This window comes from Ambystoma mexicanum, chromosome 2p (assembly GCF_040938575.1).
Source record: "Ambystoma mexicanum isolate Mex_15411 chromosome 2p, UKY_AmexF1_1, whole genome shotgun sequence".
NCBI lineage: Eukaryota > Metazoa > Chordata > Amphibia > Caudata > Ambystomatidae > Ambystoma > Ambystoma mexicanum.
The window spans coordinates 1,282,990,390-1,283,007,582 of record NC_090923.1 but is presented as its reverse complement, the minus strand read 5'-3'; the positions used below and the strand labels follow the sequence as shown (position 1 = coordinate 1,283,007,582).

The following is a 17,193-nucleotide window of genomic DNA, read 5'->3' as shown; positions in this document are numbered from 1 at the left end:
TGAGTGGACTCTATTCTTAATGCAGCTTTTATGTTCCGTTATCTGAGTTTTGATCTTCCTTTCCGTTTTGCCTATGTATATTTTCTTACACGGGCACCAGATCACATATACCACAAATTTGGAGTTGCAGTTTGTCAAAGCTTTTTGTTTCCACTGCGTGTCAAGACCCAGATCTATTTCCCTTGTCTTCTTTGTCTGTTCACAACAGCTGCAGGACCCACATGGGAAATGTCCCTCTGGTCTTCTTAATCCCCATGTTTCTGTAAGGGTGGGTCGCGCTCGCTTTTGTTTCGTAATATCATTGCGCATGATCTGGTCTTTAATAGATCTACTCCTCTGAAAGGCAATAAGTGGTCTTTAAAGTGGAACTTTCCCTTTCTCAAGTATTGGCCAGTTTCGGTGGATGATTTTCCGAACCCGATTTGAAAGGTTACTATATGTATTAACAAAGACCAAATTATCTTTGCCTTTAGCTTTTGGTGTCTGTTCAAGAATCGCTTCTCTGTGATTATTATCAGCTCTTTTCATGGTTTTTTTCGTCAGATATTTTGGGTATCCTCTTTCATGCAGGCTGATTCTCAATTTTTCGGCCCCCACTTTGTAATCTATCCTGTTCGTACTGTTCTTCTTCAATCGTAAAAACTGCCCAAACGGTAGATTATCACGAATATGAGTTGGGTGAAAACTACTGTAATGTAATAATGCATTACGGTCTGTTGGCTTTTTATATTGTTTCACATATAATTCCCCTTTATTTTTGTCAACCTTGATTGTGACGTCAAGATAATTAACTTCGTCTCTGCTCACATTTTCTGTGAATTTTAGATGTGGGTTTTGTATATTGATCCACTCGAAAAAAAATAGTGGCTGTATTTTCATCACCTCTCCAAACCACGAGCACATCATCTATGTACCTTCTCCACAGAAGAATATTCTTTTTAAATGGATTGGTCTCTGAATAGATACAACTTTTCTAGAATGCTTCCATATATAAATTTGCAATACTGGGGGCCAGTGTGGCCCCCATAGCCGTACCCTGAACTTGTTTGTAATAGTGGCCATTAAAATGGAAATAGCTCTCCGTTAGAGCCATCTCGGCACACCACATGATAAAGGAGATTGGTTTGTTTGTGTTTATGTTCTCAGAGAGTAATCTTTCTTCCAAAACCTCCAACGAGGCCCTCTGGGGAATATTAGTATACAAAGCCACCACATCCAAGCAGATCAATATCTCCTCGCTGGTGTTAAAGGGTCTGCCTTCTACTTCCTTGATTATTTGGGTAGTATCTTTTACAAACAAAGCCATCTCTTTGACCAAGGGCTGCATGAAATGGTCTGCAAATTTCGATAGTGGCTCTAAGATAGAGTCATACCCAGACACAATCGGTCTCCCTGGTGGTCTAGGGAGAGTATAGAATTGTGGGATCCTAGGTTTCTCTTCCACTAGGAAATCAGCCTCTTTTTTCGTTATCCACCGTCTTTCCTCTGCTTTTGCCACTTTTTGGTGGATTATCCTTTCCAATTTGGCAGTTGGGTTTTCATCCAGCTGTTCATAATTGGTGGTATCTGTAAATTGTCTCATACATTCTTCCACATAGTCTATCCTATTTAGGAATACTGTGGCGCCACCCTTGTCCGCTTTTCGAATTATAATTGATTCATTAAAAAGCAATGACTTGAGCGTGGCTGTTTCTTCACGATTGAGGTTTTGAAATGTTTTTTCTTTTACCGTGGTTAGTTCAAGTTTCCGTGTAAGCGAAGCACGTCCGGTCAGCTGACTAGCACGTTCACGTGATCTGAACAGTTTCCAAGGCAACTTGTAATGATGCCAAAACGGATTCCATGGTCGGGAAGTTCTTCGTGAGAAAGCCCTTTGCTGCCGTAGTGTAACAAGGGCTGTTCAATGACAGAACACACCAATCTGCCCCCCTTCTGCTATGGACATTGCTTACTTGCCCATCTCTCCTATAGCATGTGTAATTTATGGATACCAAGAAGGCATTGCTCTCCATGTCTCATTTTGGTCCCACTCCTTATACAGCTCACCTTAATGGATTCACACTGATTTAGAGGCCCTGAGATAATCTCATATGTGGAGACCTCCAAATGAGTAACTGAATAGGTTGCTCCCTGCTCTGTCCATCCTTCCTCCATGTGTACAGCGTTGTATGCAGTGTACAAAGACGCGGGTCACCATCTTGAAGTCAGGCTGCTGCATCCTGACATATGCCTGAATCAGCCACATATTCCTGCCTCCAGCAACTGTCTTTTCTATCATTGCTCCCACCAGCACAGAACCTCTCCAAAACACATACATATGTGATGGAGAGAAGCAAGTGGGTACAGTGCCGCACTGCTGTCTTGTCCCCCCTCCCTCGCCCCACTTACATTCCAAGACCAGAGCGAAATTAAGTCATTGGAATGGACATTTGTATTAATGGGGAAGTAAGGGGCCTAGGGCAGAGCTTAATTGCTGTCCTGTAAGGGCTTTGGAAAAAAGAGCCTATCCTGCTCCCCATATTACCCCTTCCCTCTCCGAGTCACATTCCGCCCTTTCAATAAAGTCTGAAGTCCCCTCGTGCCACCATGGGAGTTTGTCACAGAAGACACAGCTGTTACGCTCACCTGGTATCTACAGGGACGCCACCCAGCCAGGTTACTCGCTGGTATGCTTCTCAGCTTTGCCCTGATGTGGTCTGCGGGGAAGATTCTGCCTTGTGGTAGAATTAGGCGTGCTCTCCGTCCTGCCTTCTTTGCAGGGGCGCGCTGTCTTTTATGGGCGAGTGCGGTCCAGTTACTTCACTGACGCCGGCCCGTTTGATATTGTTCAGGTAGGTCTTATTTCTGTTCGTTAGTTTTGTTGCTATCCTGCATGCCTTTCTTTGTTTAAAATGTCTCTTTTTTCTCCCTTAGGTATGCAGTGCTTCAGCGCGGCAAACTGGCTTGGTTGAGCCCCGCTGGCAAATGATGGCGCAATAAGAGCGCTATGATGCGGTAAGTAAGTGCTATATTCAGCGCTGCAAAGTCTTGCCTTTGCTAACCTGTGTTTTTCTCCCTTGTAGGTCGCAGTGTTCTTCAGCGCGAGTGGAATGTCTGGAGTGGTGCCAGCCGAGAGGCGACCAGCCAGGTAAGCCTTTTGAGCAGTTCGTAATTTGTAAATGTCTCTACTGCTTTCTTTAATGTTGCCTCTATCTTCCTCTTTCAGGTCGTTCTGTTCGGGAGGCGTGCAGATTCGAGGAAGCTGTTCTCAGTAGCTGCGAGTGTTTAAAGATGAAGACTGCAGGTAAGATGCTGCTGCTAATGATGTTCCTTTTGTCTCCTTGCAGGTTCTGCTTCTCCGAGGTTCGAGGGAATAGCTGGACACGGTGAGCTCACGTTGCAAGCTGCAAAGTAACGCGAAGCGCGTTGTCTTGCTCGGGTGTGGTTTAAATAGCCCCAACAAAATAGTCCAGGTAAAGTAGTCCCTAGGCTGCCACACCCAAAACACTAGACCGCATAGCTTGGTTCTAAGGAACCGAGCTATGTGGATGCCTCCATGTTGGCTGACAATACAATAAAGTAGTTCCCTAGCACATTGTTTTTCATGGTGTATGAGCCTGGCGCTATAGGCGCCAGGACTGGCCCCATGAGGGCTTTTGAAGAGGATGCCAGGCTCTAGAGGCCAGAGTCCTGACTCCACCTGGCCAATGGGTTTGCCAGAGGGGGTTTTGGGCGAGGGTCGTGACAACAGCCTGGTCATGAATACAACCTGTTATTGAAGCTCGATTTTCTCTCGGTTAACATGCCTAATCATAAATCTCTACATCAATAGGGGTAACATTTAAATATTACTCTATGGGTCATCTAGTCCACGGACTATTCACATTTTGCAGCCAACCTCTTTGGGCCGCTCACCAGCACCTACATTTTAAATGAGACGCCTATGTGTCATTTTTGACAAAAATCTTGCTTTTAGCCCCTGAGTTGATTCAGTCAGCAAATCATTCCACGTCCGGCTCCAGATCTGTGGGAAGATACTACCAGTCCTTGACCAACACCCAAAGTATAGGTATAGGTAATTGGAGTATTGATTGCTTCTCAACCGTGTTACTGCAACAGCCAACATGCAAGTATACCAATGGAATCCATGAACTAACTGTCGCAAACTAAAGGGAGGTGAGTGATGTCGACACTCTCCCCCGAATCACAGAAGCCGAATGAAGTCGACCCTCCACCCGTGGTTGGCACAGGTACCTGATTATAATCACAGAGTACCACTTGGCAGCCAGTGGGGGGAAGAGGGTTAGGAAGAGGTTGTGGACAGGGAGGAGGTATAGGATCACCGGAAAGAGGGTAAGGAAACACCTAAAGTGGATAGGACCGGGGAAGAAACAGGAAAAAGTCCTACTCTCTCTAATAACTTGACAACCTAATTCCGTAACCACCTTAACCTCTTAATACAGGTCTCAATGTCGGGATTTATGCCCTCACCTTACATAGTACTCCTTGATACAAGCACACACATGGCATGGACTACTTGAAAGCAAGCTGGATGAACATATAACTGGGAATGACTCCCATCATGAATAAACCATCACACATGGCCCATAGGGCAAGCTTTTGCACAGTTACAAAACATATAAACAACACAGTGGTAGACACGTAGTACAACACAGCCCTGAGACTGTTATATTCTGTCTCCCCCCCTGTGGGTCTCATGCACTGGGAAGCGGTGCTTCAATACTTCAATACTTGTATTACTTGTATTACTGAAACCCTAATATGCCAGGAGTACTTGTCCTGTGTTGCTGTCCTGGCACATGACCTCTAAGCCACAGATTGTCTAAATATACCAGTCAAAGTTCTGCTAGATATATATATATGTATATGTTCATATCAACCCAATACAGTGGACAGAACAGAAACAGCAACGGCAGCGTTGTGCCAACAATAGTAAATGTAGCACTTATCTGTCGTCCGGGAAGCTCGCAAGCCTTCCCGGACGTGATCTTTCGTAGCCTGTAAAAGCAGCGCAAGTCCGCCTGTCCCCGCTGAAAAGAGACCGAGCACCCGGCGTGCACATTTCCAGCTTCAAACCTCCAACGCCTCAGGATGCGGCCCCGCGTGTCAGCGTTCTCCTAGTCCTTCGGCATGGCTTCACCCCCATGAACAGAATAAGTCACACCTGCCGTGCGCCATTGGCCCTTGATAAGCTGAACTAATGAGTATCAGCTGGCCCACGCACGCACGGCACAAACTACAAAAGGCCTCAAAGGTTGCTGGGTAATGTAGTTCATGCACAGAGACACCGTCTCCTGATGCCTTTTCTCCTCCATCCCTGCTTCCTAACATTACCTCCTCTCTCATGGCCCTTCCCAAGACCAGGTTTACCAGGATGTTGCCGATGAAACAGTTTGACCAACCTAGGAGCATGCACTCCCTCTGCCGACTCCCAAGAACAGTCCTCCGGTCCAAAACCCTTCCATTGAATCAAATACCACAAAGTATTTCTCCTCTTTTTCACATCCAGAATACGTTGCACTTCATATTCTTCTTGACCTTCCTTCATGATCGCTGGAGGCCGCCTGGTAATTGTTCCTGGAGCTGCGGGTTTAAGTAAAGACACATTGAACACCGGATGTATCGGTAAAGATTTAGGCAAATGCAATTTCATGGCAGTTTTAGATATACATTTCTTTATCTCATAGAGCCCAATAAATCGAGGTGTACATTTTCGTGCCCCAATCAAAGACAAATTCTGCATAGATAACAAAACTCTGTCCCCCACTTGATATTTAGGACCTTCCTGTCGATGTTTATCAACTTGATTCTTGTACTGTCTCTTGGCTCTCTCCAGATTTTCTTGTGCCTTCTGCCTAATCCAAGAAGCAATTGTTTGCGCTCCTGCAACACAGGCATACTTTCCATCTCTGGTAGGTGCTCTGGTATCATATTCTGTTCCTGGCCGTACAAACATTCATTAGGGGCCATCGCTAAGGACGTATGATAAGTATTGTTATAGGTAAAATCGTCCAACCATAAAGCTTGCACCCAGGACTCCCTGCCATCACCTAAGTAACCTCTTAAATATTGCTCAAGTGTATGGTTCACTCTTTCAGTTTGTCCGTCCGTCTGGGGATGGTAACTAGTGGACAGAGCACAATTCATTCCTAGCATTTGACAAAAGGCACGCCAAAATCTGGAGGTAAATTGTGAACCCCTATCCAAAACAATGCTGTTTGGCAACCCATGTAACCTTACCCAATGTTGTAAGAATAATTCAGCCAATTTTCCTGCCCCAGGTATCCCCTCACAGGGAATAAAATGTGCTTGCTTAGACAGAAAATCAACCACGACCAGAATGGTATCACATTGCCGGTCTGGCGGCAGATCCGTAATTAAGTCCATAGACATATTTGTCCATACTCTTTCAGGGGTTGGTAATGGTTGTAATAACCCTCTCTTCCGAACATGCTCTGCCTTGTTGCATGCACAATTCTCACATGATTCTATATATGTCTCCATGTCCTGTCTTAAAGTAGGCCACCAGAAATATTTCTTCAACATAACATGCATTTTCCTCCTACTTGCATGTCCTGCTAAAGGAGATTTCTGGCACCAAAGCAAGGCCTTATCTTGTAACTCTTTAGTTTGGAGGTATAACTGTCTTTGATGATAAGGCAACCCATCTCTTATTGATCTGGCCGGATGACTACTCCGCCACTCTGACAATTGCTGTGATGTCAATGCTTTCTTGACTAATTCAATGAACTAGGTAGTAATGGCCCCTACAATTTTATCAGCCGAGATAATTGTCTTTACCTCACCTGTTATGTTATCCATATTCTGTTGTCTGGAGAGAGCATCTGCCTTCCCGTTTTTACTGCCCGGCCTGAAAGTTACCACAATGTCAAATTCGTTGAAGTATTGTGACCATCTTAATTGTCTAGGACTTAGAGTGTGGGCTGTCTTAAAATATTGCAAGTTCTTGTGATCTGTTACAACTACCACCTGATGCCTGGCTCCCAATAAGTAATGTCGCCACTCCAATAATGCAGATCTTATTGCCAGCAACTCCTTATCAGTTATGGAGTCATTTTGCTCACAACCTGACAACTTTCTGGAATAAAATGCCACAGGATGCCATACTCCCTGCTCATCTTTCTGAGACAGAATTGCCCCTATCGCCACATTGCTGGCGTCAGTCTCCACTTGAAAAGCTCTCTCTGTGTTGGGATGTTGTAACACAGGCGCAGTAGTGAAGGGTAACTTCAATTCTTGGAAGGCTTTTTCTGCTTCCTCATTCCAAATAAACTTCACTGCTTTCTTTAATAAATGTGTAATTGGAGTAAAAATCTTAGAGAAATTACCAATAAATCGCCTATAGAAATTGGCAAACCCTAGGAAGGATTGAACATCCTTTACACATTGGGGGAAGACCAATCTCTGACAGCTTGCACTTTTTTAGGGTCCATCACAATTCCTGTATCTGTCAATATAAATCCCAAGAACTCCACCCGGGTTACATGAAAGGCACATTTCTCCAATTTTACACACACTTGACAATCCTGTAATCTTTTAAACACCATTTTTACATATTTTACATGCTGCTCAGGAGACTCAGAATAAATCAAAATATCATTGATGTACACAATAACAAAAGTATCAATAAAGTCATGCAATACTTCTTGCATAAAAAACGGAAAGGCCGCTGGTGCATTACATAAACCAAAAGGTATCACCAGGTTTTCAAACAAACCAAACTTAGTTCTAAAAGCGGTTTTCCCCTCATCCCCCTCCTTAACCTGTATCAAATGGTACGCCCCTCCTAAATCCAACTTGGTATACATTTTGGCCGCCCGCACTTGGTCTAACAGTACTGAAATTAAGGGCAATGGAAAACGATTTTTTATGGTCACTTTGTTTAATGCCTTATAATCAATGCAAGTGCGTAAAGTGCCTTTTTTCTTGGGAACAAAAAATAGAGGGGATGATACGAGTGATGTGGAATGTCTAATAAAGCCCTTTGCCAACATCTCATCTAGATATTCTCTAAAATGCTGATTTTCCTTTTCTGTAAGCGCATAGATTCTACTACACGGCAGTTTTTCTCCTTTCTCCAGTTCAATTACACAATCAAATGGTCTATGTGGAGGTAGTTGCTCTGCAACCCTCTTATCAAACACTCCACTAAACTCCACGTACTGGGAGGGGATGGATTCTGTTACTGCTCCTACCAAATGCTCTTCCGAGCTTCTTTCAATTAGCAATTCTGTGGGTCCTCTGTCCAGAAAAATATGTGCCTGACACTGCTCTTTATCAAACCACACTGTCTGTCTTTCCCAGTCAATGCTAGGATTGTGCATAATTAGCCAGGGCATGCCTAAAATCAAGCCAAATTGAGGTGCCGCTATTAAATCAAATGCTATTTCTTCTTTATGACCGTTTCCACAAATCATGTCTAATTTTTCTGTCTGCTTTCGAATGGGCCCTGACACCAATGGAGAACCATCTACTTATTGAACTCCTTCCATTTTGACATTGTCCAACAAAGGTTATCCTAGCTGTTGTGCCAACGTAATGTCCACAAAATTACCAGTAGCCCCTGAATCTACCATGGCCAAGACCTCCTGTTTCGTGAATGCAAAACATAACGTCACCAGTATGTATAAGTGAGACGTTTTACTTCCCACTGTATTTACAGCCCATTTGGGGAACCCTATAGTTATTGAGCCAGGCGCCTGTGTTCCCCTTACGGCCGGCCCAGCTCTTTTCCCACCTCCTTCGTACTCTTTTCCCCTCCCCCACTTTTCTGAGGTGTATTAGGGCATGTTTGTATAAAATGTCCTGACTGTCCACAATAAAGACACAACTTATTTGCCCTTCTTATCTCCTTTTCTGCGGCGGACAAAGGTCCTCGGACACTACCAATTTGCATTGGTTCGCCTTCACTTGCTCTTCCTCCTCTACTCCTGTCTAGACGCACAAACGGCCCTGCTTCTGGTCTTTTCTTATCTCGTTTCCTCTCATTCTTACGATGATCTAACCGTAATGCTAAGTCAATCATGGCCGTACACGTTTCTGGTTGCGGCTCTACTTGAGCAATGGCATCCTTCAGTTCCTCCCGTAAGCCCTGATAGAACAACACTGTTTGTTTGGCCTCTGGCCACTCCGTTTCAATTACCAATCTGTTGAACTGAGTGACATATGTTACCAGATCCCGACCTCCTTGTCTTAAACCCAATAACTCCTTGTCTTGAGCTAATAATACTTCTCTGCGATCGAATAATCTGCCAAACTCGCCTAAGAAATCATCCCAATTATATAACAAAGGGTCGAATTTTTGTACTAACGGCAACGCCCATGCCGCGAAATCCCCTGTTAAATATGAAATCACAAAAGCGGTTCTGGCCTGAAGGGTTTCAAAGGCCGAAGGTTTGCACAAAAAATGAAGCCTACACTGGGTAAGGAAGGTCATGTATTTTCTGGGATCCCCGAAAATCGTTCTGGAGCCGCCAACGGAACACTACTAGGTGCTTGAACAACCACTGTAGGATTTCGACCCGTGGTTCCTGTACTAGTTCCCTCCAACGGGGTCCTCTGAGCTACCAAACTCTGTACTTGCGTTTTCAAATTGTCAGATTCCTGTCTGGCTTGAACCAATTCTACTTAAATATCTTGAAGTGCCTTTAGCACATCTGCCAATGCGGGAGTAGTCGCTTCCATTTGGCTTGGGTGGTTGTAAGTATCCCAATATGGGGGTGGCTTATTATGTCGCAAACTAAGGGGAGGTGAGTGATGTCGACACTCTCCCCCGAACCACAGAAGCCGAATGAAGTCGACCCTCCACCCGTGGTTGGCACAGGTACCTGATTATAATCACAGAGTACCACGTGGCAGCCAGTGGGGGGAAGAGGGTTAGGAAGAGGTTGTGGACAGGGAGGGGGTATAGGATCACCGGAAAGAGGGTAAGGAAACACCTAGAGTGGATAGGACCGGGGAAGCAACAGGAAAAAGCCCTACTCTCTCTAATAACTTGACAACCTAATTCCGTAACCACCTTAACCTCTTAATACAGGTCTCAATGTTGGGATTTATGCCCCCCCCTTACATAGTACTCCTTGATACAAGCACATACATGGCATGGACTACATGAAAGCAAGCTGGATGAACATATAACTGGGAATGACTCCCATCATGAATAAACCATCACACATGGCCCATAGGGCAAGCTTTTGCGCAGTTACAAAACATATAAACAACACAGTGGTAGACACGTAGTACAACACAGCCCTGAGACTGTTATATTCTGTCTCCCCCCCCGTGGGTCTCATGCACTGGGAAGCGGCGCTTCAATACTTCAATACTCTTATTACTTGTATTACTGAAACCCTAATTGCCAGGAGTACTTGTCCTGTGTTGCTGTCCTGGCACATGACCTCTAAACCACAGATTGTCCAAATATACCAGTCAAAGTTCTGATAGATATATATATATATGTATATGTTCATATCAACCCAATACAGTGGACAGAACAGAAATAGTAAATGTAGCACTTATCTGTCGTCCGGGAAGCTTGTAAGCCTTCCCGGACGTGATCTTTCGTAGCCTGTAAAAGCAGCGCAAGTTCGCCTGTCCCTGCTCCAAAGGAACGGATTGCAGTCCTTCACGGAGACCGAGCACCCGGCGTGCACATTTCCAGCTTCAAACCTCCAACGCCTCAGGATGCGGCCCGCATGTCAGCGTTCTCCTAGTCCACCGGCATGGCTTCACCCCCACAAACAGAATAAGCCACACCTGGCGTACGCCGTTGGCCCTTGATAAACTGAACTAATGAGTATCAGCTGGCCCACGCGCGCACGGCACAAACTACAAAAGGCCTCAAAGGTTGCTGGGTAATGTAGTTCATGCACAGAGACACTGTCTCCTAATGCCTTTTCTCCTCCATCCCTGCTTCCTAACACTAACTATAGCTTTTCCATAGGAAGGCAGCCTATATGATTAAAGTTGTAACAAAGTATGGCCAGAGTTCAACAGCCTTAAAATCCCTCATATGGCTACCAGTAAACCTGGGTGGTCTTAAAGCTAATCTGCTCCATGCACTGGACCTCTTGGAGAAAATATCCCAAATACATCACACATTTTGCCCAATGCTGTACCCTTACCAGGAACACCAGAGCATTCAGCAAGTAGACTTCCCTAGAACTTGAAACACAAGAGATTCCATTATGGCAGGATTCTGATCTCTTACATTGGTCTTAAGAGTGGAGTGTGCTATCTAAAAGTATATCTAGCCGGTCTGATAGCACAGCAAGTAGAGCGCTTGCTTTGACATCTATGCAGAGCCTGCTATTGCAGGTTCGAATCCAGGCAGGGCCAAACTCATCCTTCCGAGGTCGATAAATGAGCACCACACACCAGTGGGTAATAATAAGCAGCGCTCATATACCTGAGGGTTCATAGCGCTATATAAATGCAAAATTATTATTATTAGACAGGAACAAATATTTGCCGCTTGGAAAAAAGACCCAAAACAGCTCTTTACTTCAACGGGCAATTTGGTGATTTACAAGCATTCCCACTACAGTAATTTGGTGATTTATGTAATAGCTTTTCTTGCCGAAGGGTCCGCTTCAAAGTGTTAGTGTTATTGTTACTCACTTGTGATACTAAACTTATTGAACTAGGTAGGATGAAGTGTCACCCTGTCCAGGGCTTAAACTCGGTGTCACACTAAATCGACCCATTCTCGAGGCAAATGCGTTGAGCAAGAACCGTATTTAATTGTCAACACAAAGGTGCAGGGACATTAGACCTCATTACGAGTATGGTGGTGCAGAGGAAAATGGAAGTAGTAAGGTGGCTGTAAATACCGCCACTTTACCATTGCATTACTGCAACACAGCACTACAAATTGTGGCTGTAAAGTGGGAGATTTACCTCCAGCTGATTTACAGCACAAAATGACCACTTGTAGTAAATACACCAAAAATCCCTGTAGAGTCCAATGGGTGTCAGAAATGGGGGACTAACCCTACTGTGCTGCCAGTCCTTACCCTGTTTTAAGTCCATGGAACCGAGTGATGATAATAGTAAACAAGTCTGGCATTAAATCAGTGGATTTACCACCAAACTAGTATCAAGACACAATAGTCTTAAAAAGCTGGAGATGGCTTGGACTACTGCTTTTTCTATTGACCTAGTTTTCCAATTGAGCAACCCACATCAATAGTGAGCAAACACATGTATGGGTCTAATTACGACTTTGGTGGTATCTGGGTGGCAAATCCGCCCAGATAACACCAAACTGTAAATCTGTTACTGCCACTTGGTCTTACAAGTGGCGATGGCGGAGTTACTCTGAATTTTCCGAGGGTCCATTGGACTCTAACAGGCATTTGTGGAAGAATTACCGCCACAGTAAGTCTGCCAATTTTTGCCAATTTTCAGCAGAAAGTGGGAGGATTTGCCTCGAGCATGATGCTGGAGGTAAATCCCCCACTCCAGTGCCATACTCGTAGTATGGTGGTACGGGAAAAGTGCAGTAATTTCATTACTGGCAATTCTTTCTCACACGACATACTTGGAATGGGACCCGTGTTTTGGGAACAAATCCAAAGACAATTAGCACAATATATAAATGTTTTCCAGACTACGCCTCATTTATATAATATGGCTGCGGGTGCTGGAGGGCGGATTACTACGAGTACAATATTAATGTTTTCTCGCCAGTGTGAAGGTGTCTGTGCCTACTCGGCATATGCTACAGAATCACAAGCTTTCTTCTATTATTACGTCTGGGTGTATACGATTCCAAAATTAGAAATGCATATGTCAAATGTCTTCCTCATGGACAGACTAATTGCAGGTTTTCTTTTGCTGAAGTAAGTGACAGACCCTCTGCGAGTATGTAGAACAGCAAATTGTCTGGTAACTTGCCATTATTGTTTAAAGCAGTTATTTTTGCTAGGCTTGCTGTTGTCCAGAGATAAATTGATTCTCTTCTTTCTAATGGGCAACTATTATGAGCTTATAAATTATTTTGATATACCAAGTAGATACACTAAGAGGCTGAAAACCATGACAAAAAGATGTACGAATGGCAGGGTCCACCAATGGTTTTCATGACAAAGGTATTTTGACTTTGTATGAATGAACAATATGGATGTACTTGGTAGATGAAATTGTTAAATTATTATGTTAATGTTAATGTTAAAGGATATTTGCACCACGCACTATCACCACCGGAGTGGTCCCCTGGCGCTCTGGCGGCTCTGAAAAGGGAAGCAGGGGGGCGAGCTGATTTGCTTATTTAAAATTATCAAAGCTTCCTTTGCGATGCATTGATTTTGTCTGGAATAATTTCCCTTCTGTTATCTCCTTGATCTCGTATATGTCAGTGTTATTTTAAATACAAACCTTGAAATATATAAAATATACTTAATGAGGGAACAGAAAGGTGAAAACTTAAATGAAATCCAAACTAAATATTCAAAAGAAATTGTTGCAAAGTATTGCATACAATTCAAAACCAAGCTTAACCAGAAAGAAGAGAATAGGAAGTAATAGGTGAGAAAAAATAAATTATCAAATGCCACCCTTTTCATTAAGTGATACAGGAAAGTCAAATAGCCATAGTTTTATTAATAAAATTTGAGCTTTTGTTTAGCACAGAATACCAGAAATTCCAGCTTTAGATAGCTTGATAGGAGTTGTTAATAATTATCCATATTTGTAGCACTCAGTTTGTGAAGTATGAAACTATTGACCGAACATCAGCGCCCATTCATTGGTGACACGCACAGTGGGCATAGACAAATCGGCTCCTCATTGATTGTGATATTTGCAATCGCTTTAAATGAACACAAACAGTCTTTGACACAACACTTCGCATTGGAACCCAGGAACGTGAGGGATACAAGGTCCTTCTGTGTCCTTGCTAAACCTCCAGGGGTTCTGAGATAAATACAGGCATATTTGTAAATAGGCTAATGGCTCTAGTCTTTGTCATGCTCTTCGTCAGACATTGTGAAAAAATGTCAGAAGCTTTTCCAAACCTGTTGATTGTGTCGGAAACGTCTGCAGTGGATTTGGTGTTGTGAGGCCGGCCGTGAGCAGCCCAGCAGTAGCTTTGGCTTTCTGCTTGTCAGTGGACATTTATGTTTTCTCCACCTTTGCCCACAACAGGAAGAGGCCATCATGGCGTCTTTCGTGCCATTTATCAATGATAGTATAGATGCCATTAGCTCCAAACCATCTGCATTTTTAGAAAGGTGCCATCAGCAGGGGGACAGTGGGATACACTTTGAGGAAATGGTTTTGGATTTTAGCGTTTTATTATTTTCATATTGAGCATTTGACTGAAAGAACATCAGTGAAGATAGGCTTGACACAGTACACCTAAATCCATTATTGCATGTATGTGTCTCAACATCTATGATGTTATATTCCATTGATTTGATCAATTGGGTTCAATGCTCCTGCTACCTCTGCTTACCCTCTTTTGGCAGGTTCTCATCCTGTGGAATGATGTCCCGCGTGAAGGCCAGCCCAACCCAGGAAGATGCGCCTGCCATAGATGAAGAAACCTTGGCTTTGAGAAGTGCCATTCGAGGTGGGCCGGAGGTCTTCCTGAGGGAAAGAAGTAAATGCTCCTACTACCACAAGCCTATCACCCTTATCATCATCGGAGGCACAGTCTTCCTCTGTGGCATCATTTACACTGTGTTGTACTTCACAAAATATGCCGAAGTGCCCTACGTCCTCGGCCCAGTGTTTCTTTCAGTTGGGCTGATGTTTCTTGTCACCGGATTAGTGTGGTTACCCATCGTTAAAGAGACAGTCAGGCATAAAGGCATTCTGAGGGACATTTATGCCAAAAGAATCATTGCAACAACATGAAGGTTTGGTACAAACTGTGGCGTGTCTTCCCGCAGAAAGGCCTTGACCACATACTGACTCTGGTCCTCTGCTGCTTTACCATTTAATTGAAATGATGGGCTTGTTTTTCAATGCTCTGTGATTACACAGTAAGGATATGGAATATTTGCCACGTGCGATAGATACATTTTCTAATATAATTGACTTTGGTGTGTTCTTTAGGTGGTGTAAGAGACAGAGTGAAAGGGAGATTAGTGTTCCATGTGTAACCTCTTGCAATGCAGCCAGGATTGCCCAAAACCACAGCCTTGCCAAATTTGATTTGAACTGAATGTTCAGTGGCAGGCCCATACTCACACTGCAGTGCAGGGCTCAGACGTTTAGGACAGAGAAGCTATCCCCTGTAGGGTTCCGACTTCATGGCGCAGGGTGGCATTGGCTGTAAGGAAAGTGCATTGCTCATTTGCTGTGCCTAAGAGTACATCTCAAATTGGCACTTTCGTGGGAAGGTCTACGTTTTACAGTCACAAACTACCGGCTAGATGTGTGGCGAATTAAAGGAAATTATGCTATGTCTCTTACAATGCGGGACATTATATAAACATACCCTGATACAAGTCTAAACCTCTGAAAAAAATATCTGTACATCCAGGGTCGGACTTGGCCATAAAATTGTCTCGGGCACCAAGGAAAAAGTGGCCCACAGTTGTAAATGGCCATTCATTCCTTTTGTAACACTGCTTGAATAGCACACAAGGGGGAGTTTTTTGATAAAATGTGATGCAAATATGGAGCATTTTAAAGAATATTTATTCAGCAACACTAGTCAAAAGTATTAGCCAAAAAGTGTCCCACGTCAGCATTTTACACAGCATGGCCTCTGTACATCTGCAGTGATGTTTTTCCAATTTCCGGAGGTGCCACAAGGTCTAATCTGCAGGAGACATCATGAACGTTATTTACAGAAACAAAGGTGAGCATTGCACTAATATGTCTAGCAATGCAATGCAACTGCACTTCCTGTGTTTATTTTCAACCTTTCAAACTGTTTTGTTTCCTGTCTTGCTCACGTCTCCTCAGCCCCTCTTTGCGTGTCCTAGTGTCAGAGACAATGTTGCCACCCTCACACGCACATCTTCTCAGCCCCACTATGTGCCCCCCTGCTCTCACGGGATGCATCCCCCACACACCTCTCGCTTAGCGCAAACCTGCCACACTAAGGAAACTTAAAAGAAGGAAACACGGCCCACGGCACCACGGCAGCCCGAGTCCTCACTGCTCAGCTCAGCTGCCATCCTATTGAAATGGCACCTCAGCTAGAGGCAGCCATGTTCTTAAGCAATGGTGACAGCTTCCACTGCTGCCGCGAATCTTTGGCTCCGGTCATTACTCTTCCCATTGTAGCACTTCTGCGTAGCTTCTCTCTGCTTTGAAGGCAGCTAGAGAAAGAGCATCCACAGGTGAAGAAAGCACTTGCAGGTGATTTCCAAAATCTGCAGGTCATTTCTAAAACCAGTGAACCAGTGGTAAACATCTCAGGTTGCAAGCTACTAGCCAGCCTAAAATCTCACTTGCCACCTCAATTATACATACACACAGCACATCATTTCTAACTCGCCAAGAGTCCATTATCACTGGCCAATAGGTAGTGGCGAGTGCACGTTGTGCACCCTGAGTGAACAATGTACATCATGTGCACACATTAAGAAATCTGCATTTTCAGGAAACCTCTGTGCTTGCTGATTAGACTGTCCTTATGCATGATAATCCCCTTCATGATATGCACAGAAGAACGTAAAGCACCTTGGAATCACACTAGCCGTGGGAGAAGATGCCACATGTCTCGGAAGGAGCAGCCGAGAGGAAGTATGCCACGGTGCTGCCCATGATAGACGACTGATACCAGTCCTGATCGCAGTGTCAACGCTAGTGGGGATCGTGTGAGGCTTGGATGTTCTGTAGCAGCAGGAAGAGTAAAAAGAATCCTGCAAAATAAATCTGACATTTTATAAAGCTGTGGATATATTTGTTTTTGTATTTGGGACTATGCAGAGTCTTTTCTTTTGGAATAAACAAATGTGGGGACAGTTACACTAAGGTGGTGTGTTACATTTGCAGTGCATTCAAGGAAGGAATGCACCGTTTCAATACTGTTGAAACTCCTGCCCTGGCTCTGAGAATTGTAGGAGAGGGCCAGGGACTTGAGTATTATCTGCTCCCCGGTGCACTCTAGATTCTGGTCACTGCTAATGGCACACTTTTCGTTCTGAAGATGTTTTTCTGCAAAGTAAACTGGCTGGTCTTCTACAATGTATGCCCATGTCTCTCCAGCTC

The 17,193-nt window shown here is 44.1% G+C and overlaps 1 long non-coding RNA gene across 1 annotated transcript in view; it reads left to right on the top strand.

The window, feature by feature from the left end:
• LOC138567416 (uncharacterized) overlaps positions 1-16,872 on the top strand; it is a 114,938-nt gene extending 98,066 nt beyond the window's left edge. The window contains exon 2 of the long non-coding RNA XR_011302202.1: positions 14,490-16,872. This is a non-coding gene — a long non-coding RNA (uncharacterized lncRNA). The remainder of the gene's footprint in view (positions 1-14,489) is intronic.
• The last annotated feature ends 321 nt before the right edge of the window (positions 16,873-17,193 follow it).